Source organism: Prinia subflava, chromosome 7, assembly GCF_021018805.1.
Source record: "Prinia subflava isolate CZ2003 ecotype Zambia chromosome 7, Cam_Psub_1.2, whole genome shotgun sequence".
NCBI classification, from domain to species: Eukaryota; Metazoa; Chordata; class Aves; order Passeriformes; family Cisticolidae; genus Prinia; species Prinia subflava.
The window spans coordinates 28959970-28983600 of record NC_086253.1 but is presented as its reverse complement, the minus strand read 5'-3'; the positions used below and the strand labels follow the sequence as shown (position 1 = coordinate 28983600).

General features: G+C 36.3%; 1 protein-coding gene across 6 annotated transcripts in view; it reads left to right on the top strand.

Moving 5' to 3' along the window:
- The window catches only part of SGCZ (sarcoglycan zeta), a 445512-nt gene that overhangs the window by 326994 nt on the left and 94887 nt on the right, over positions 1-23631 (top strand). The gene's annotated exons all lie outside the window — the stretch shown is intronic.

The following is a 23631-nucleotide window of genomic DNA, read 5'->3' as shown; positions in this document are numbered from 1 at the left end:
GAGTACATTCAGAAATGAGGTGATGGTTTCTCATTTTTCTTATTAGTTCACTCTTGTGTTAATAAATTCTTGAGGTAGTCTCTTCGTCCTCTTTTCCTGTAAAGCTAAGATCTTTCAATGTTTATTCTTCTAGCAGTATTGTCCCATGTAATGAAAACTTATTAAAATATTTACGTAACTTTGCCAGAAGCATACTTTTCATTCGAGGCTGCAGAACATTACTCATGATATGTGCATTTTTACCATTTCTTTTTTGTGAGTGGACAGTGTGTATGATTGTTCCATGTCCTTTTGCTGTACATGAGAGTACTGATTTGGAATATTTTCTTGCCTAGTGCCTCATATTGCAGAACATTGGTTCTGTAAAAGAGAAGATGGGAAATTTTGTTTCAAGTGATAGTAATGAGACTTGAGTAGAGTCCTAATTTCATTTAGCTGCTAAAAAATCTCAGGAAAAAAATGCGCACAAATGCATTTTATGCATATTTAATGCATAATGTAAAGGAAGGGGATGCAGAATCTAGCAGATGCCTAACATAAGGTCCCACTAGTCCTGTGAGGCTCATGAGAAAACAACACTTGTCAGTAAATATTCTTAAGCCAGCAGAAAATAGAGTTGATCATTAACTGGGCAAAATAATTCAAGTAAAATATTTTTTGAGTTCCAGGTCTATTTATACGTATTAACTTTAAGGCACTTGTCACCTAGATAAAAAAGTGGTATTTATACAGGCTATATTCTCATTTTGCAGCACTTTTGAACTAGGTTCACTTTCCAGTCCTATACCAACTTGCTCAGCAGTTGTGCTAAAGTTCAGTAACTTCTGCATGCAAATGGGAATGCTACGAGGGAATGATGAAAGAAACCTCTGGAGCTGTATCCTGATCAGCAGGATACAGCAGGGTTTTGTAATGTCTCTGCAGGGTATTTCTATAGCTGTATGGCATCTGCATGTGACATGAGCTGTTTTGGCACTTACAAAAGTGACCACAGTGCTGTTGAAATGTGAAAGTAAGCTAGGTTTTCTGAGCTCCCATCACAGTCAGTAGTGACCTAGTCAAACCTGACAGCAGATTCTGAGCAACAATTCCGCTCACCATCTATTAGTGCTTACTTTGGGTAGTACAGACAGGAATGTTTTTGTCTGCCTTTTTCCTGGAAGTAATAATGATTTAAGTTTGATGTACACTGGAGTTAAAATATTCTGTGAAATCAACTCAGTGCTTTTTTTCTAGGAGAGTTAGTTCTTTAAGCCCACACTCATTCCCCTGTAAAAGAACACATCCATTCAAGGGACATTGTTTGATTAACTCCTGAGATGTCTTGTGACACATTCAGTGGTAGCAGTGCAGGACTGGTAGATTTCCTCTGCAGTGCAGAGCATGGTTTGTGGAATGGCCTCCGAGGGACCTCCATGGAGGCTCTCAGCTCTGGAGGTCAGGCCTCCACTGTTCTCCACTGCAGCACAGAGCAGAGTGAGGTGGGAAGGCCAGTGTTATTAGCAGGGAGCTACAGCAGCCAGGGTGCTGTGCTATGCCTGAGAGGCACGACTGGAATTCTTGAACGCTTGCTGGTGCTGTTAGTAAGCCTGATCTAAAAGTGATAAAAGTTTTTATTGAGAGGGAAGCATTCTGATAGTGAATTACTGCTGGTAAGAGTGCCCAGCAGTTGAGCAGGTAAGCAGAGCTGAGCTCTCTGCTGCTGCAATTTAAGTTTGAGAGTGGCTACATTTGCTAGTGTGAAGCTCACATGCGCTTATTGATTACCACATGCCTGCTGCATAGCTGGACGCCCAAATAAGATCCTTTATGCAGTGTTAAATACAGACCTCACTGCCTTTATCAAGAAAATGGTATTGAATTTTGTATATAGGTTGAAACACTGACTTTTATCTTGTGATTGCTTCACTGAAATCCTGAATATTCAAAGTAAATGCTAAAATACTAGATTTAAGTCAATTGGAAAACAAATGTATGTGAATTCTTAAAAAAAAAAAGAAAACTTCTAATGATTTCCATATGTAATAGTGAAAAAGCCAGATCTTGAAAAAAAATAGTATTTTCTTTTGTGTAGAAGTTGTGTAAATTGAAGGCTACTCAAAGTGTGCTGTTTCCCTTGCCTTGCTCCTTTTGCTTTGCCCTTTTCACCATACCTAGTTAGTGGTGTCCACAGGACTGTGGGTTCCTACCCCCAAATCTGTCTTTATGCAGGGAAGAAACTTCTGTATTTTCATCAAACAGCTTTGCTGCATGTTAGGACTTAAAATGATGCATCGAACCCTGAGCAGATAAGGGCTCATTGGTCCTGAATTGACATTGTGATATCCCCAAAACCAGGACATGTGTACTCTATGAAATAAGTCTTACAGAGAGTTACATTTTGGCTATGAATAGTCTAGCTGTATACTTTTGATCAAATGCTATCCTGAAACCAGTAAGTTTCATCCAGACCATGATATATTTCCCATGTTTGTATCATTTACATTGATATGATGCAAACTTTATTCTTTATAGTGTATTAATGAGATGCATGAAATCATAACACATAATGCAACATCCTGAATTATTTCAATACATCAGTTCTTCTGAATTAAATGTTGTTATTGCCATGCTACTGCATCCATACTACTGCACTTTTGAAGGGAAACAATCAAGGTGCAGTTTTATTAGCTTGTCATATAACAATAAAAGTTGTTTGTGGTGTTTTCTTGAGAATGTATTCCTGGGTTTATTAATCTTTTTCATTTGCACATACAGTTCTTAAGGGCTGAAAGAAATTAATTTTTCTCTTTGTTAAATTGTTTCCATTACATAGAAAGAAGTAACCCATTGTTCCTTAAAGTAGAGGGGATTATTTTGGGGTGTTTTTCCACAATTAATAAGGCTGAAAAGGTATTCTCTGAAATTAGCGTGTGTTTTCCAAAGATACCCTTAGAGAATACAGAATGCAATAACTGAGTTAAAAATATTTGGGAAAAGGTCAAGAAAGCAAGAAATAGTGAATATATATTAACTTCTTACTGAACATGTGAAACTCTGAAAACTTTGAATATATCTTTTATAAAATATATGATTCTACATGAATTAAGAAATTGTCGGTAGGGTTCAAAGCAGGATTTCTTTCAGGTATCTTTTCCTCCAGATTTTTACTTTAGAGACTGAATATCCCTGTAAGTATTTAGAGAGCTTTATTTTACACTCTTTTATTTAAAACCTGGATCAATCTTGACAAAAGCAAATCTACAATGTTTTTCTTTCATCACTGTTTCTCTGAGTGTATGTAATAGTCAAAATGGTATTAACCTTTGCTAATTTCAGCCAAATCATTGCATATATTTAGGTTTATGTTTGGACCTTAGATGCCTTTGTGAAAACATCAAAGTCTTTTTCTGAGACAATGTCTTTGTTGAGCATCTCTCTCTGATTGAGTTATAAGGTTGCAGCGTAGGAGATCACATCAAAAGCCTTTATTAAGTTGAGGAAGAACATGCACTCTTCTTGTGCATTGAGACAGGCTTCTCTTTTTGCAAGACCTCAAGTCGATGCTCCTTGCCTTTACTAACCCATGATAATTTTGTCCCAACAGCCTTCTTTTCATATCTACATTGTAATAATTTTCAGGGTCCCAAAGACTTCCCTCCTTGCTAAATGCTCATACTCTCTTGTAAGGGCCTGCCAGGATGAAAGTTTTTGTTGATTTTGGGGTTGGGTAGGAGGAGCATATTCCCCCATATTCCACTCAGACATGGTCTCCCAAAATTTCAAGGCCAGATTTTCTATATCTACTTTCTTTTCTGTTCTGTGAGAGACCCCTCTGCCACGCAGTCAAAAGTAGTTCAAGAATCATGCAGTCCTATGACTACTGAAGTATATAGGTATCAGAGAAACTCCATTTAGGAGATGTTATTGCACCCTTTTTTGCAATATCAAAAAAACCCCACAAAAGTACCCAAAGAATCTGCCACTGTTATTGCACAGGATGAAATGCAATACTAGTTTCTGTAGCTACATGTCCCAATCCACTCAAATAAAACTTTAAATGCTTCCCAGTTCATTTTTCTGATACCTACTCTTCAAGCCTTGCCCTGTGGGATCACTCACCTGTCACTAAGGATAAAGTCACTATTATGACATTGTCCTGGTTTCAAGAACTAGGACAGTCATAAAGGACTCCTTAAGTCATTTTGGCTCTCAACACAATGTCATTCCAATAGTGTTGCTTTTATTGGTATGAACAAGGTATAAGGTTTTCTTAATCACAAGTTTTACCAAAGGACAAGTCACTGCTATATTTGTTGGTGGTCTCTAGAGGGACTACCACTCTAAAATTGGGTTGGCTGTGCTTGCTCTTTGCTGACAGCTGATAAGAACTTCCATGATTCATGATTTTGTTCTTGATTTCCTGTACTTCAATGGAAGCTGTCAGGGGATAATTTAGTTGAACAGCTATCTTTTGAACACTGCTTTTTCATGTCAGCCACTACTCCTGTTATTATGTGTGAGACTTGTTACCCAGTCAAGGAGGATCCTTGCTTTTTATGCTGAAAAATCTGAGTTAATATTACCCATTTTTCTTTGGTTGATTATCGTTCATGAATCAAGTCATGAGAGGCCTATATCCACCCAATTTATACCAGCCTAAGGAACTGAATTTGATTTGGGAACAATCCTTCAAATGGATGTGGGAAAGTTATTGAAGTTGGAATTGGTTCTCAGGGGGTTGGTTGTTGTTGTTTTTGGCTTCAATTGCATTTTCAGTTTTCTAAGTACTTCCTTCGTGTAATACATCTGTGTTCTGCTGGGGAAAATTTCACTGAAACCATGTAACATCTCCGTTTGATGTTCATCATGTTTTGTATGTGATTCTCATGTAAAGTGTATTTAGGTTGAGCTGTTTTAACTGTATGGGCATCTTACACTGAGGAATGACCTTTTATTTCCTGACCAATTTTGAAATAATGTAGTTGCAGTTTACACAAACTAAGAAATTAAAGAAATACTACATGTTTAAAAACAATTATTATTTCCATAGAAAATCTGATCAAACACAATAAAGTAAAAGCAGATGACTTGCAAGTGACTTGAAAAGGGGAAAAATCTCTGTCCTTATCTCTTTGTGCATGAATTTGCTTATATTTCTTTTTGGAGAACATTTATCCTTTGTATGACGTTTTATAATCTTGAGGAACCTTAGTTTTTGCTCCTCTGTTTAAACCCTCAGGACTGTGGATGGACAGGTAAAACTAAGAGGCAAAAATGACACAATTTCTGTCATTGTGGCAGAAAAATATCTACAGAAAACATTAGGCACAAACAAAATACATGAACATAATTTTATCTCTCCAAAATACTGATAATTTTTTAGCCCTGACTTGAGGGCTGCTGAGATAATTTTAAATGTATTTCTTACAAGTTTGGCAGTCTGATTTCCTTATTCTTAGGCCTTTGGTAGGCAAAATACATATTTTCACAAAAAAGCATTTTAAACAGGTGTGTCTTAAGGCAGAAGGAGAGGTACTTGATATCCAAAGACTCAGTGTATTAAAAGCTAAGAATATTAATTTAATAAAATTATAAATCAAATGATGTCACAAGTTGTCAGGATGGATTTCTGAAGGGGAAATCATGCCTGCCCAGGCTGACTGTCTTCTACAACAAAGTGTCATGCTTGGTGGATGAGGACAATTATTATTTTTAATCTTGCCTTTAATCTCCCATCACCTATTCTTGATTGATGATGAACAGTCTAAAAGAACAGTGAGGTGGCCTGAAAACTGGCTAAACTGCTGCGTTCCAAGGGTTGTGAGCAGTGGAGGCCAGTTTCTCACGGTGTAGCCATGGGGTCAGTACTGAGGACAGTGTTTTTTAATTTCTTCTTTAATGACCTGGACAATCAAAGTGCAAGCTCAGCAAGATTGGATATGAGACATAACTAGGAGGATGAGTGTACAAACAAGTAATTTTTAGAAGCAAAACAGAACAAGAAAAATAATTAAAGCATTGCAGTTTTAACTGTTCAAAATTTTAATTATTTCCAACTCGTTAGTAATAACACTCTTTTTGCTTTTCCTGTTTCACGCCAGATGAATCTCAAAAGTATTGAGGGTAATGATCAAATCACAACTTCAAAGATGACACTTTCAAAATTAATATAAGGTTCGCCAGGTATTTATTCTGAAACAGAAGCTGGTGTTCTAAAGTTTGAATGTGTAAATTCCAGAAATAGAATTAACTTAAACAAATGTTACTCATTATATATAGAATTTTTTAATCTTGAAATAAAACAAAATTGTTACAATCTTCTTTTACTTGGTCAGTTCTGTTTTCAGAATACTTTTCATCTTGCACAATGTTTCTCACTTTAAAAACATTTGTAATGAAATCATATAAAGTATTCAAGCCATTCATAATCTACAAAAATAAACGTCAAAAAAATTCCCTAAATTCCCCAAACCTAAAGACTGCTTGTTACAGATCAGAGGCAAGAAGTTCTGAACCAGTTTTGGTTTTGATGACATCTGTGACAAAGTCATAGAAGCTTACTCCCAGAGTTTCATGAGACAGTTAGGAAAAAATAATTCTTCTACCTGTTTATGTAATTTTTCAGAACTGCACTGTGTTAGATCCACAGCTGTGGGATGGAAGGGGCTTTTTTCTGTTACTATTCTCAGTATTTCTCTGCTCTATCAGGAAAAATAAAAGTCCCTGAGCAAAGAAATAAAATGGCCTTCTAACTGTTAAGAAACACTCTATATTTTGGGACACCGTACACAATATTATGTCTGACATCACAACAGATAAAAATTAATACTTCAAAATTTATGATAAAAAAATAAGAATTAATCTCATCTCAACCAGCTGGATTGAAATTCAAAAGATAAATGATGGAATAATTATCACAACAGGGTCTTATTAGGACACCATTGCTCTCTTAAAGGGAAAAATTGCTTGTTCCTTCACAGCTTCTAATGGCCCCTAGAAGCAAATACAATTATTTCATTTAAAATATTGTCCCTCTCCCATTTGAAATGAACTTTGTATTTTCTTGCTTTCAGAAAGAACTAAGTTGAATTTTACTGCTTTATAATAAGCAACATTTTTTTGTATGAAGACATATACAGGACCTCTTCGTCAGTCTTAAGAGCTGGGGTGTTTTATTCCAGATAGCAAGCATGCTTTTTGGTTTTGTACTTTATAGCGTTTGTTGTCATAATATATGTGTCATGTTATAACCTGTAGTTTTGTAGTTTCAGAAACAACTTGTCTCCAGCTATGAAATTTTCTGCTTTGCAAATGTCTTTACATTGTGATTTTTTTTTTAATTTTTTTTTTTTTTTTACCATTCCCTGAAGGAGTTCCCTGTCCATCTGGTGTTGTGACTTAAACTTCCATCTCTTTTATATAGTTCTGAAATCCCTCTCTCACGAGTCAAACACATGACTAAAACTTCATGGGTTTTTGTAATGTCAGATCAATTTCTCAGGAACCTGCTGAACTTCCATCAGTTTTAGGAAGCAATATGGCCACAGCATTACCTGTATTGGGGAAGTATTAAGTTAAAATAAGTAAAATAAGGTAAAGAAGGTAAAGAGATGCAAGAAGTGCTACATTAAAAAGCATTTTAATGAAATAGTACAATTTACTGAAACATTTTAGAATAAAAGATATCCTTTTTCTCTTTCCCTTTTTAGGCAGTGCAAGAAATATATGTAATTTCTTTTTTGTTGCTTATAGGTATTCAATGCATGGTTAATTCAATTCATCCTTAAAAATAGGCAGGTAGAACAATCATTCTCTTTCTAGATGCCAAAAGAGTACTATATTTCATCGTCTTATAGATTATACTCTTGAATCTTTGCTAACATAGTTACTTCAAAGCAGCTGGAAATTTATTATTTGAGGAAATGAAATGGAAGCATTGATTATACCATAACAAGGACTGTGTTTTGACACTGGCCTTCATCCAAGAGTGATAAGTAATGCTAACATTAGTTGAAAGCCTTGTTGACTTTAAGAGCATCCTCAGGAAATAATTGCACAAAACCAAACAATTTATATTCTTTTCATTACCAAGTGCACGATGAGTGACTTCCTTTAATCTCAAACTATTACGATATGTTAAGGTTTCAAATTAAAAAAATAACCTAATTTCTCATCTTTAAAAAGGTAATTTTTAGAACTCAGTTTTGATAACATTCTGCTAATTCACTGAAATGTGATTTTTTTAAGTCTTAGAATTAATTTTTTAAAAAAAAAAAATAAGGTAGTAACTAAGTGTGTAGGTTTTTCAAGGCTAGATCTCCAAACTGTGCAAATACCTCACATTAAGGAAGGAAAGGCTTAAAACAGCAAACTAGTTCATTGCTGTGTGGGGTATTATTTCTCTCTCATAGACACAAAGTAAGGGAAAAGGGAATTTTTTTGTTGTTGTTGTTGTTGATTTTTTTGTTTGTTTTTTGGGTTTTTTTGTTAGAAATTCAGTAGAAAATAAACACTAGCAAGAACTTCAAGCTATACAAGGTGAAATCCATGCATGAGATTAGGAGAAAGGAAATTCACAAGTAGAAATCTTATAATGGAAGCAGCTGAACACGTTAGCATCCTGTACTGGAATTGGTAATTATTGCTTCAGCATTATGATTGTACAATAACAGCTGAGGATTTATAGTAAAGTTGGCTCTTGGGCTTCAGCCAGAGGCTCATTTGTATCTTTTGCTGAATTTAAATCAGTTGTTCTGCAAAGGAAGTTATTATAGTTCACAAAATTTGTTAATTTAGTCTCAAGGTTATTGTTTCCCTGAGATTCTCCTTGTGGTTGGTGGCCCCAAGGTAATAAGGTTTTTCCCCAGGGTTGCTGTTCCCTGAGGGTTTCCTCTGGGTTGCTGTTCCCAGAGGTAATAAGGTTTTCAGTCTTCTCTTTGCCCTAAGTGTTACACACCAGAGGTAGAGACGACAAGTTGAGTCTGCCAGTGCACATTTCCAAGGTTGTTTATTCTTCATTATCTCAGTCCTTTTTCAACTCTGCCAGGGCTCCCTGGCAGGGTACCTTATCTTAGTTCTTTCTCAGCTCTGCAAGGTGTCTCCGCAGAGCAGGACACGCGGCAGACTGGGCGGATCAGAGAGCCCCGCACCTTATGTACGGTCCCCTTGACCCAACCACTGTCCGAGACGTATTTTTTATTTACAAAATTTTACCAATACCTATTACCTATACTAACATGTCAGTTCTACTCTAAGCCAATCTCTAAAACCCAACTCAGCACAAGATGGGGGACGAGAACAAGAACAAGGAAGACAGGGGCCACTCCCCAATTCCTCCATCTTGTCTCTTCAGCCCCATATGCTAAGAATCCTAATTTCTATATTTATATTCTATAATAAACCATCCACTACTTATTTTAAATTCTTAGGATTTGTGATTCTTCCTGCATGTGAGTGTTCACTCCCATGGACAGAAATCAGAGTCAGTGTCCTCCTGGGACCTGTGTGGGTCTAACTGACCCCCCTGTACAGATCCCAGACCCCCCTGTCTGGTCTCCAAACCCTCCAGGGTGGCCAGAGGGATGTTCTAGACTCCGACAATTTAGAGTGGCAATCTGTCATGCATAATTCTACAACAGCGACTACAGTACATACTCTTGCTGAACTCTTTGCAAGTGTAAGTGGTAATTGTAGTAGTTGGCTGAAGGTTGATGCTGCATTTTCTTTTGGTCTGAAGTTGAAATTATTTTTAAAAGTACAGTTGTTCACAATTCTGATTAGTAAAAGTGAAATCTGTGTTGATACTAAACTTGGCACTCCAGTGGTGATTTACATGAAAGAAGCTTCTTAGTAGAAAGGAAAATTGAATTTTACAGTAAGAGTAAGAATGGTTAGATTTTTTTTTTTTTTCTCTTGCTAGGTCAGCATATAAATTACAAAGTTTGGACAAATTTTACTTTTGCCTCTGAGTTTCTTCACTGGCATCCACCAGATTAGAATCTTCCTATAAATCTTAGGCCTCTCTTTCTGAGTACAGTAAAAAATCCCAAAAGGAAAGTGCTCCATACTTGAGTTTTTATTTTGATGAAGTACAGGCATTTTGGAATGTCAATTAACTCTCCTGACTGAGCCAAAACACTGCCACAGAAAATGCAGAAAGCAGATTGGCTTTTTGTAGGAGAAACTGCTTTACATTCTACAAGCAGCAAATTATTTTAAAAAATCTTTTAAAGTATATTAAAAATATGCAATTGTAAAAATATTATGACTGTTTAGATCAGGGATACTACTGAATGTTCTTTTAAGATACAAGTTTTGCTTCTCTTATAAAATAGTCTCTACTAGGATGCAGGGTTTTTTTGGAACAGTGTGGATGATATTGAATAATATAGTAATTTTGTAGTAGCTTCACTGGTTGTTCAGCATGAATAATGACAATAAAATTTTGTTATTCTGGAAATGAAGAAAATTATACATTAGCATAATAATTGATGGGACTCATACTGCTCAGATAAGCTGTTGGGATTTCCTGAAAGCAGTCAATGCATGAACAAAGTGTTTTTTCTTTATCTTTTGTAAATGGTGGTGATTGAATACTTGGGGAAAATACAGTCAAGTTTATAGAAAAAACAGGTGTGTTGTGGCAAGGGAAGGGAATCATCCATATACGGAGCTCTGGAACTTAGTGTTCCTCTAGGTTAGGAGACAGAACAAAGGGTAATGGCTTTAAAGAGAAAGAGGGTAGATTTAGATCATACATTAGAAAGAATTTCTTTACTGTGAGGCTGGTGAAGCATCAGAACAGGTTGCCCAGAGAAGCTGTAGATGCCCTAGCCCTGGAAGTGTTCAAGGCCAGGTTGGACACGGCCTCGAGCAACCTGGTTTAGCAGAAGGTGTTCCTGCCCATGGGAGTTGGAAACCAGATAATCTTTAAGGTCCCTTCTGACATAAACCATTTGATGATTCTTTGATTTTTATTTCCTCAAATTTTTTTCTGTTATTAGATGAAAAACAATATCTCGAGATGGTTCTAAAGTTGTCACGCAAAAACCACAGAAATTATTAGCTGAAATATTGTCGGTACTGTATGCAAGAAGTCAGGGTTATATTCTTCCAGTTAAAGACCACATTTTTTCTTAACTCCATATGTTGCTCTTTGCATTTTAAAACATTTATCAATTTATCTTTGGAGTAAGAAGAAAACTGTGTGAAAAACAGTGTTTTTAACTAAGAATAGAATTGGTGCTAGGATTTTTGTATTTAGCGCTATTCTGTATCTTTCTAAGGTTTGCAGGTGTTTATTGGTCTGAGTTTTTATCTGTGGATTTCAGCAATTAGATGTAATTGCCAATCATAATATTGGAAGAAGCATCTGACAAGCACAGCACAGATGCTTTATGTGTGATTCCAGTAGTATAAATCAGTATTTATGAGGCACTCTATAAAGAAATCTGTTGCATGTGCATATTTTTGTAAGAATAACAGGCATAAATCTTGTTTTGACCTTGAGTTTGGCATTCAGAAGATGGTGCCTACATACATCCATATTATTTCATCTCTCCACCCAGTTCCCAGTTCGGGAACTCTGTATTTCACACAATCTTAGTGCAATGAGGAAAAGGTGGGCACCAGTCATCCCTTTATCTCCCAGGTATCTCAGTTCCTACCTAGGAACCACCTAAGCACACACAGACTACAGACATCCAGTGTTCACTACGGTTGAGCTGAGATTACAAGGTGTGCTTCATAGTGTAAAAAGAATTACAGATATAACCAGCATAGTATAACCTTCCTGCTTAATTCACTTCCATTGAATAAACCAAGTTCAGTCTTGGAACACAAGCAAGTAGAGTAAATAAACATGATTTAGACCTTAACTGTGGGTACTAGAATCTAACATGTGCCTCAGCTTTAGGCTGAAATGACCCCCTGCCCTGGCAAAAGAATTCAAAAACCTTCAGTTCTCCTAAAACAGTAATGAAATCCTTTATGAAGTACATAGAGATGCTGGCTTCAAACCATCTGAGATTTTCTATATGAATTTCAGTGTGAATTGATGAGACATTTCATTGCATGTTTGGGTCAATTTCCACTTCATGTACAAAATTTTGTTGTTGAATCATTTATCCCTTAAAACAAACTACTCTTGGATCAAATAATTAAAAATATTAAGAACGGGAGTGTTTCCTTATAGAAAAAGCCCATAGACATTTTTGTAGTTATTTGATGTTCTGTGGATTTTTGATTTTGATAGTTTTTGAATAATAATTTAATAATAATTTTAAAATTTAACACCCCCATCTCCCAACATTTTTGATTACTCATTCTGGGGTTTTTTAATAGACAAATTTAACATTTGTTCTTGAAGATAAATTGCAGGTGAAGGACTTACTTTCCAATTGCTGGGCATAGTCCCTCAGAATTTCATCTTGTAGCCCTTTTCAATGAGATTCTGGTTCTTTGAAACAGAATCTTCTCTGATCCATATCATAATATTTAGCATTTCAGTTTTCATCAAAAGAGCACTTCTTTAATGTCTCTCCTAATCCTTTCCAAATACTGTCCTTTGGTATGTGTTATGGCTTGGTCTTGCAGCATGCAAACTGGATTTCTTTCTGCAAAGCTAAGCTGGAATATGTAGAAGTATAACCTCAAAAAACACAAATAGTATTAATGCTATTTCCTAATGCTATGTCCTTAGAACTGCAAGTTTCATTGTAAAAGTAACTTGTAATTGGATCACACTACTTTATGTATAACCAATTTCTCACTTCTGCTAATCAACCTATTCACTTTATTTTGCTTCACATCCTTAAAATGAAGCCAAGGACCCTGTTCTTTTGTCAGCCTGCCTGGGGCTTTAAGCAGAAGGCTTAATTAATGTCTTCAGCTGTGATCTGGAAAATGCACTCTCTCACAGACAATTTGGATAGATCCCTAAGATTCAAATAAAGTAAAACTGAGAAACCTCTAAAGGCTGAATGTTCCAAGCCAGAAATGTAACTGAGAAATGATTATCCTGAGAAGGAACTTTTTTATTTTTGACCTTTAGAAATTCATTAGTTTCTTAAATGTCTTAATTATAATAGACCTTGAATATCTAGTCTTCTTGCTTGTGATCCTATTGGGCTTTCCCATACAAATAAGAAACTACTTTAACTAAGTTTTAGTGGGCAGGGAATCTTTATAGAATTAGAATCTACATTTCTCTGTGCATAGGGTTTTCCAGAAATTTCACAACTACCTTTGCATTTCATCTTTTCCTTGCTAAAAGATTAGATTTCTTTTATTTTTTTAATTCAGTCACTTTTGAATCTTCAGGTATCAAGTGTACATTTAGGAAGTGTGTTTAAAAACTTATTTTACAAATCACTGTAATGTCTTAAGATCAAAGTGTCTTGAGAATTTGCCATATGTGTCTACTTACATGTTTTTAGGCCTCTAGCTTTAGTCACTCTTTTTGTATCTTGGAATAATCTTCGGTGACTCAATGTTTTACTTCTTTGCTTTACTTTTTTACAAAAGTAAATGCCATTCTAAACTGGTTGAAATATTGTCCAAATTAAAAAAAAAAAAAGTATAATTAAAAAACCAAATCATTATTGTAGAAGGCTGGAAAAATGAACAACTATCTGCTTCACTTTTTATGTGTTTTGGGTTTTCACTTCTTTGAGACAAGAATGAAGGGTAAATTTGGTAAGCCACTAACAGTAAATACATTAACCCATTTTAGACTGAGATAAGCCTTTAAATATAAAAGATATCTACAAAGAATGTCTTGCCCTCCAATGCCTTCATGTTTCATAATGGTATTGAGACCAGAAAGCACCACATTTCTAGATAATACATGAATGCTTCAAATTTAGTTTTATTACCTTTATGCCATTTGTGTTTTGTATGATGATGGAGTACAAAAGTTAGGAGAAGCAGAACTAGGATCAGTATTTATTTCTAAAGGTCCATAGCTCTCTCCAGCATTTCAGACAACATGGTTTCTGCACCATCAATTTCTACTCTGCAAAACAGAGCTAACAGCAAATCCCTATCTCAGAGAAGGTCATCAGCTGCATCCTTTAAATTATTGTGTGTGCTGTTAGACAACGTAAGCAAATAAGAACATCAGGCAATGGGGGTATTAAAAAAGTACAGAAGTATTACTGATTCTTATTTGCATGGAGTATTCTATATCAAACATACTGAGATCAGCCATTAATATTCAGTGCACTCTGTTATTATTATAAATATTACTTTGTTTCCTGTCTTGAAGATCAGGCTTGTAGGCATCATTCTATGCTCATCCTTCTCTTATAATTTATTTCTTTGTGTTTTGAGACTGATGAGCTATAAATTGCTCATGAGATGTAATGGGTTTTCTAATCAGAAGCTGTAAAGAGTAGAGCCTGGCATTATGTTATTGCTTTGCTAAACAGTTTTACTAATGAGGCTACTAATACAATGTCCCCATTGAAAGATGAAACTCATGATGATATTTCCCCTGATTGGGAAGAAGCATAATCAGTTTTATTGTGAATAGTTTCTAGCAAATATCTTCAGCCTTTGAGATGTTTTGCGAGCAAGACCACTAACACTAGAAATATGAAAGTAAGCAGTAGCTCTGTCAAAGTAAGATGGAAAACTAGGAAATATTTAATTTATTCTTCTTGTCTCAAGTATTTCCTTCCAAAATAATGCAAATGAGTTCTGACTCTCAGCAAATGTATTTATAGCATGTAGTATTTTCACATTTGCCAATTTTACCTTTTCCCGGCCAATGCACCAAATTTGTGATGGTTTTTGTGCCTACCCTCTTTTCTTTCTGTGAGATAGACTTTTACATATTAGGGTGTCACCTTTTAAAGATGCACAACTCAAAGGAACAAAGGATTCTTCTTCTCAGGGAACAGAGATATCTTCTCACTTCTTCACAAGCACAATGGACTTATCTCTACCTCTGTTCAAGTGTGTCATAAGATCAATATTACTTAGTCTATCACATACACCTTTGTTCAAAATCTACACACAAATTGGATCAACATCTCCCTAAATGCATATCTTCCCATGATTTGAAGAGATATGTTAGTCCAGTTTCCATGATTTACATCCAGAGAAGTCCACTCAGAAATGTCCACTTCCTCAATCCCTTCTTCCAATAATCTTTATCAGTTCTTTCGCTGACTCTGTATCATGCTATCTCTCTATGTGTTCCTTCCTCTCTCTCTCTCAGGGAAAGGGTTGGAGTTCTTCAGGTTGCTCAGGTCCTCTCTCCCTTGGCAGTTTATAGTGTCAGATTCCATGGCTGAGCAGAGCTCCGGGCGGCCGGGCAGTCAGGATCATAGATGCTTATAAAATGTCTCTTGCCGATCCCTTGGATTTTATGGGGTGAGCCCAGCCCGGAGCTGCCATCAGAGGGCACAGACTCTGTTGTAATTTAAATTTTGGGGGGGATCCCGGGGAGGGTTTCCTGGGAGCCCCCGGGCTCTAGGGTTGTGGGTGTTCCTGTGCTGGCAGGCAAAGAGACTCCAGACGGCTGCTGAGGTGCTGCTGAGATGAGGGTTTATTCAGAGTCTTACCCCAGGAAGGCAGCATGTTCTCTGAGGGAGAGGGGAAAGGGAAGGGGGAGAGGGATAGGGAGAGAGCAGTCTCTGGAGACCACCAGGGCAAAAGAGGAGGAGCCCTCCCCGTTTGCACCCTTAACACAGAGTTTCAAAGTAGGCGCGGTAACATCCTCCAGCCAACAGAGTTACAGATACACGATACTGCAGGGAGGGTACAGACTTGGGATAAACTATACACTTTTCAGGGGTGAGCCAGAGCATACCATTTCCATAAAATACAATTCCACAAGGCTTCCCTCGCCCTGCTGGGGAAGGGCTCAGGGCCACGGCCAGGCCTCGGGCTGGTTTTCCCCTCTCAGCACAGGGAAGCAGCAGGGTGTTTTACAGCTAAAAACCTGATCCAGACCAGGCCGGGACATATTCTCATCCCCTTCACCAGCCTGGGAGTCACGGGCCACACGGGCCTCTTGTAAAAAGCCCGGGCCCGGGCAGGCTGGGCCATCCCGGAGCCCCACAAGGAGAGAGCAGGGACTGCCTCTTACCTCCTTCAAGGCCATAAGGAAAAAAGGGCTGATTTGGACTCACTCTGAATTTTATACGGATATTCCTCAAAGTCACATCATCTATGTGTCACTTTCTCAATGGTCCAACAATACGTCAGTATTTAAAAATTAATTCTGATAGGTGCCTGTCTCAAAACAATTCCAAGGTCCTGACCGGGAACTGTTTCTTCTTTAACTAAAAACCAAACTGTGTCAATGTATAACATAGCAACATAATGTCATATTTTTTAAAAAATGCATTGGGCATCACGTCCTATAGCGCTTTCACAGCACTTGTTTTTTTCCTTTGAAAAGGAAATAAAGTTGATCATACAGACAAGTATGCAAAGTGTACCATGTTCTGAGGAACTGAAAGTATGACTGACTTTTTGGAGCCAGGCATCCTATCCTCTCTCTATGAAAAGTTTTGTTTGCTTTTGGTTTGTTTTTTCTCTCTTCTCCATGAGAATTAATCATCATCCTCCTCAAAAACTAATCTAAATATTTCTGATTCTCCTGTGCATATACTTCTGTATGTGTGCAAAACCGGGAGAAAGATATCCTCATCGCACATATAGAATTGTACAAGATTAATATTCAAGTCTCTCATCTTGGTCAAGGTGACTTAAGACTGTGGTCTCCAAGGTGATGCGCTTTTTTTCTGGTTTTAATTTAAAGAAAAAGATTCTAGTTCAAAACTTTTCTCATTTTATGTAACAATTGATAATTCTTTTGACTCCAGGCACTCTTGAATTCCCAGAATGAGTGGGGAAGCTGTACCTGGTTCTCATGCTTTTAAAGTGTGGCAAGAAATGAAAAGAACTTTCCCGACCAGTTTGGGTGGCTAAGAAATAATGATTACAGAGTGTTGGAACTTTGGCTGGCTTGCCTGGCAGTGGATGCATGGTACGAGGTTGAGGAAAAAAGTTTGTACAGTGAAAAAGATTCTGAGTTTTATTTTGCCTTTTGCAGTTGTAGAAGTTGACTAATATTGCTTTCTGATGTAGCTTCAGGTGTTGGTTTGAATGATAAAGAAAAGAGTCTTTTCTTCTAGTCTCTTTCTTCTCATCCTTTAGAGGAATGTGGAGTGGAGAATGGACCACTACCATTAAAATTTTTTTAAATGCTGCAAATCTTTCATGTTTTTTGAAAATGATGCAATTTTTCATGCAGGTGTGCATATTGTTCCTTAGCAAGAGGAGAAGGTAGAGTCTAAGAAATTTTGTACCATTATTTTTCTCAGGAAAAAGCATAATTTATTGGCATGCAGGCCAATGTGAATGCAATAATACCTGTGTAATTTCAATTAAACACAATGTTGGACGCAAAATTTCCAATATAATTTGTATTTTAAAATGTGAAGACTCATTCCATGCCAGAAGTAGAAGTCTGATTCCTCAGAGTACATTCAGTGTGAGTGAAATGAAATTATCAATCTAAATTTATTTATTCACTTGTGAGTACTTTTGTGTTTCAGGTTAGGAAGCTGAGTGGTTACTTCACAGAGAAAATCACAGATTTTCCATAAGGGTTAATATGATGAGTTGAGACATTTAATTATGACATAACATGTTTTTTTCATGAAAATAAGAAGTTATCTGTGCCCTGTGTCTCATCTCTTTCAACAGCCACAGTACTGAGTGGTCTCATGTTTTCATAATTCAGGTATCTCTTACTCCTACTGTCCTCTTACATAAATTATATCTTTTCAGGAACTCCTTCCTTTACAGTCTTAGAGGAAATTCTAGTAATTGTTCATGTCTCCCTTACCTCCCCCATTATGACACACTGAAAAGGCAATTAAAAGAAAAGGTAATCATATGCCAACTGTGAGATATTAGTTTTACCAGCTGAGAGCCCCTAATTGAATTGAAATAGCCCAGCAAATGGACCTAATTTGAATAGCAATGACTTAGAAAACGTGTATCAAGCCAGAGGTGTTACTGTCAATGGGGCAGATAAGTACATTGAAAATCTTGTCAAATAAAGACTTGTTTTTTTCTAATCTGACTAAAACAACTAATCATGCTTTTATTAAAATTTCTGGGAGTTTGATTTCACTTGAACAAAATAAGGATTCAGTTTAAATATATAAAGTAAAAATATTTCAATGTTCTTCAGTCCCAATACAAATCCTGGCATATATAAATACTATTGTTTTAAGACTTCAGAGAAATACATTTATTGCTACTAAGGGTTTCATTTTGTTACAATATCAGCTAAATTTTCCAACTTGTAAAAACTTACAAAAGTCAACTGTGACTGTGTTTGCATGCCCAAATAGAAAAGATTATTTCCATTTTATCGTCAAAGTATCTGATTTTTATTCAGTCATATCCAGTTTGCAGTTTGCAATGAAAAATAGAAAGATATTGAAAAAAACTCAAACCAAAAACCCTGGTACTCAAGAGGAATTTGTGGAGGTTTTTTATTTGTTTATGGGGGTGTATTTTGGTTTTGAACGTAGCTAAAGCATTCCTTTTTTTTACATTTGCTAACTTGTTTCTCATGGATTTTAGGGTAAGGAAGCCTCTGTGGAGGACAAAAGAAATAATGAATATGACTCAGATTTTGGCCCAAATTCAAATGCTGTTAACAGCTGAGATTTTGACCTGACTCCATAGTAGATCAGGATCATTTCTTCATTTCATTTTCTAAATAAAAATTGATAGTGTTCTGTAAATGTAAGACTAGATTAAATAAATTTTAAACTAATTAGTTTTAAATAAAATAAATTATTTTTTTAAAACTTTTTTCAGACTTAAAATATCAGATGGGAGATACCCAAAAAAAACAACATGTCCTTGAACACAATTACCATTTTATTTTATCCCAGTTAAGTGATTTGCTATTCTAGGTTTGTTTCTCTGGAATTGTCCAGAGAATCTGGAGAATGGATCACAGAAATTTGTGTGATGTTTATTATGCTCTTTCAGCCTTCCCAGATTCTGTCACTTAATGACTGATTCAGACCTGGCAACATGAAGATTTAGGTAGCTTGTTTTCTTCTTTTCTTGCAGCCATATCTATTGTAGCAGTAGGTGTTCTGCTTCCTTGTGATAATATCTATTCCTTTCTTAAACTATGTAGACTGCTGCATATCCCTGTTAAATCTCTTAGGTCAATTATTTGTATAGTAAACCCCTTCCCCAAAAAACAACTTGAGACATTCTTCCCACCCACCCACACACACACACATCCTCCTCCCTCCGCCCCCCACCAAAAAAAACCCACAACAATAGTTGTTATTAAGTTAAAACTTAATAGTTTTAAATCTGATGACCTTGTGTTTCCTTAGCAATTTTAGTGTGTTAGAACAGAAGGGAAAGAGGAGCCCTACATTTCTTTATAGGATATGTATTTTATATCTGAACATAGCTAGCCTTTCAGATCCCGTTACTTTTCCTCACTCTTCTTGATATGAGTTTTGGTTCCAGTCTTTTTGTCTCTTTCCTTTCTTGTATCTAAAAACCATAGATTTCTCAGAAAGAGTAAAAGCCCATACAAATATCTGTTGCAGATTCCCCACTGGAAATATAACTGCATCAAATGCCTATATAAGTGTTTTTGCAAACACAAAGTTTATGCAATATGGCTTGGATTTCATATGATGTAATAGCAGGGTATGTTTGAATAAGGACAATGCATTTTTGTTATTCTAGTTCTAAAATGTATTTTTGAAAAATACATAGAAGACACAATCCCATGCTTTATATTTCCACTGAAAAAATATAGTAGGTACAAATGTGTTGGAGCTATCTTAGTGCCTCACTGATTTTGATAACAGCCTGTAAAGATCTGGTCACTCAGTACTGATTTAGAGATGCACTTATTTACTCAATTTTCCTGTTTAGATTTCCTGCCAGGACTAATTTGTCATGGTTTTATCCAAGGACTTTTACTTCAGAAATGTCTCTCTATCTATACTGTAATGAAATTTATGCAAAAAATTACATAGCAGTTCACCATAGTGTGTAGAAGTTTCCATGCCTCTGCATGATTGTTCACAGAAGTTTCCTTTGGTGTGTCTTGGTGACGCACTTAGCAACAGCAGTAATGTATTTCCTCAGTCAATATAGAAGTATTGGTTATGAAACAAGACTGTAGCTTGCAGAAAGGAACTAAGGGACAAGGGTATTTTGAAAAATCAAGAAAGAATTGATTTACACTTCAGTTTAGTCTCACTGTTTCCTTTTCCTTGAGAGGGCAATATCTTCTTAATATTGGCTGGTGACAAAATATTAGTTATCTCAGAGGAGTCTTTGGTAAATAAATGTACTTAAACTTCTCCAGGAAGAACCGGATACAGCATTAAAGTGCACATTTACAAACTACAAGCTTTGTAACAAATGGTTGTGACTGTAAACTAACACTTTTAATATTAGTTAATTTATTAGCAGTAATAACTACCATACATTTTTAAATTGGTTTAGATGACAGCATGATGATATAGATGATACAATTCTGAAATATTAAGCCGTTGTATTATCCAGAAAAGGAGAATAAATTTTGTCAAAGGACTTTTTTACCCTACAATGTTTTTAAATAATATACATACCAAATAAGATATGGATTGTTTCTGTGAAGCTTACAAAGTTTAAGAACAACCTGAATGTTCTTTCTGAGTGCAATGCACCTTGATCCAGGCTGATTTTATCACAATGTTTATCAATATATTTCTGAAAATACAAAGTGCTGTCAGCTTTATTTGGAGTCATGTGTGGACCTAAGGAACCAGACTTAATACCACTCCATACTTTTTTATATTCATAGATTCACTGCAGTTGAATATTTGCTGCAGGTGGAATGTACCTCTGGTATTCATCTGGTCCAATTCCCCTGCTCAAAACAGGGCCAGCAAGAGCAGGCTGCTTGGTCAAGTTTTGAATATTTCTAAGGATGGGGATTCCAAAGGATCTCTGGGCTACCTCTTGCAGTGCTTTAACGCACGCAGACATTTCCCCCTTATATTTAGATGGAATTTCTTAAATCTCAGTTTGCACCAATTTCCTCTTTTCCTGTCACTAGGCATCACAGAGAAGGCTCTAGCTCAGAGTTCTTCCTCCCTTTTATCAGGTATTTATGGACATTACTAAAACCCTTTGCTTTGAGGCTTCTCTTCTCCAGGCTGAACAGTACAGGTCTCTCAGCATCTTTTCCTGTGACAAATGCTAAGATCCTTTCATCAGTTTTGAGGCTCTGCTTCAGTAGGTTGATGTCTGTCTTGAGTTGGAGAGCCCAGAACTGGTCCTAGAAGTCCAGACAGTTCTTGCAAGGCTAGGCAGACGTATTGGTGTTACTCTTCCTTATCACCGTGGAGGCCTAACCAGAAAACAGACTGGGGACACAGATCTGGGTGCAACAGAGCAGCAGGGCAGAAGACCCGGTTTATTTACAAAAACCTATTTTTATACTTTTTCTATGAGGCCTGTGGATTGGAGGAAGGAATTCTTACTTCCCCACCACATTGGTGAAGGGGACTGTCACACAGTCTTGTTTGTCCCGGCAGAGAATGTAAAAACAATGGCTATGTTTATAGGACATAGCCGATGTTTACATTAAAAGAGCGTGAGAAGGTACGGACTTCTCCTTTAATATGAACGCTCAGCAAACCAGGAAAAACTCATGGCAACACTTCTTAATGAAGCTCAGGAGACTTTTGACCTTAGCCTGGTGAGGTCCCTCTAAATGGCAGCACAATCATTAGATGTGTCAGCCACTCCTCCCTGTATTATGTCGTATGGAGATTCTGAGGATGTGCTCTGTGGTGTTGTCCAGGTCATTAATGAAGGAATGAAACACTTTTGGTCCTGGTATAGATCCCTAAGGTGCACTCCTAGTGCATTGGCTTCCAGCTGGGCTTTGTGCCACTGGTCACAAGGTTTAACAGGCAGTTTTTATGTCCACTTAATTGTCCTTTTATGTAAATTATAATTTTGTTTATGAGGATATCATGGGAGACAGGGTCAAAACCTTAATATAAACAACGCCTACTGCTCTTTCCTCATCCACTGAGTTAGTAATTTCATTGTAGAAGGCTGTCAGTTTGGTCAGACATTTCTTAATCATAAATTCATTCTGACTACTCCTGAGCTCCCTCATCAATTTGCATCATTTTGCATCATTTTGAGAGTGCACGTTTTCAGCACCATCTCTGTATTTGGGATGCCATTGTTTATTCTAAGTGAACTAAATTGAAGAAATAGTTTAAGAATTGTCCATAAAACACTGTTCCTCTAAGTTTTTTACTTTGGTAGATTGTTGCATGCTATTTTTTCCCTGCAAAAAGAAAAACACAAAACATTTTATATCAATAAAATTACACTAAACAGCAATATAACATGTATTAATGAACTTCACCAGAATAATATAATATGTATTAATGAACTTTATCACATTATGTAATACTACAAACTAAAGAAGGTAAAAATATGACTCAGGGAAGTTGACAGAATTTCCCTTCAAGCACAATTCTAATGTAACATCAGCAGGGGAGGCCATCTGTCCATGTGTTTTTCTGAAAGGATATTCAGGTTTCTTTGGAAAACAACCAGACTCTGGCCTTGTAAAGTTTGGCAAATCTGTGATATAAGCTGGAGTCATTTAACAGATTGAATATTTTTGTGCAATTCAAGGGACGAGAATGACAAAGAAGGCAACTGCCTTAGCAGTAAAAATCAGTGCATGCCCTGTTCTCATGAAATAATAATAACGGTAATACTTTGAGCTTGATAGTTTTTTAAATGGTAATACATATAGTAAAGCCCTAGCTAAGGCAATATCATCTGCTGCATGTACTTTTAAAGCTCTTTATAAGTATATTCCTCATAAGTATCTTCCCTGAGTGAGGAAAGGATTTAGATTGTTTTTTGTCTCTGCAGTACTTTGGAACTTTAAGTCTGATATTTCCTGAAATGTGTTCTCATCCAAAAGATATTGAAAATTATGTTTATATGTGATAACTGCAATTAATATATTGAAACTTGAAGTTATATCAAGAAATAATTTCAACTGTAAAACTGAAGAACTTAAGCATTTTCTCTGAAGAGAGCAGTCTTGTTATATGCAAAATTCTAATTTGAGAATTTTACCATCAAGCTGTTTATGGTAGAGATACTCAATACCTGTGGGTTTTCTCACCAAAGTTTGCCTCTGAGTTCTCACTAATTTACAAGTCCTTGAAGATGTACAAGAATGTTACATGTTGCAACTCATGTGACTGAGGTTGGTCTTCATGAATGAATCTTCTGTATTTCACCTCTGTCTATATTTTGTTTTCCTACACTTGAAATGAGTTCTTTTACAAATCTTGGCCTGCATAGATATTTTGATACATATAATTCATTTTGATCAGTTGGGAAAGAACATGGTTTGCCTAAGGGATGTGTTTGAGAGACCATTGCAGAAATTACTGGCTTAAGGTTCTGTGATCCAGATTGTAATGAAAGATAGATTAGTTAATTGTTCTGACTTGAAAATACGTGTGTATAGCAACTCAGATTTATTGTGTTTTTTCAAAGCAGTGAGATAATAATTTCATAAATTACATTAGA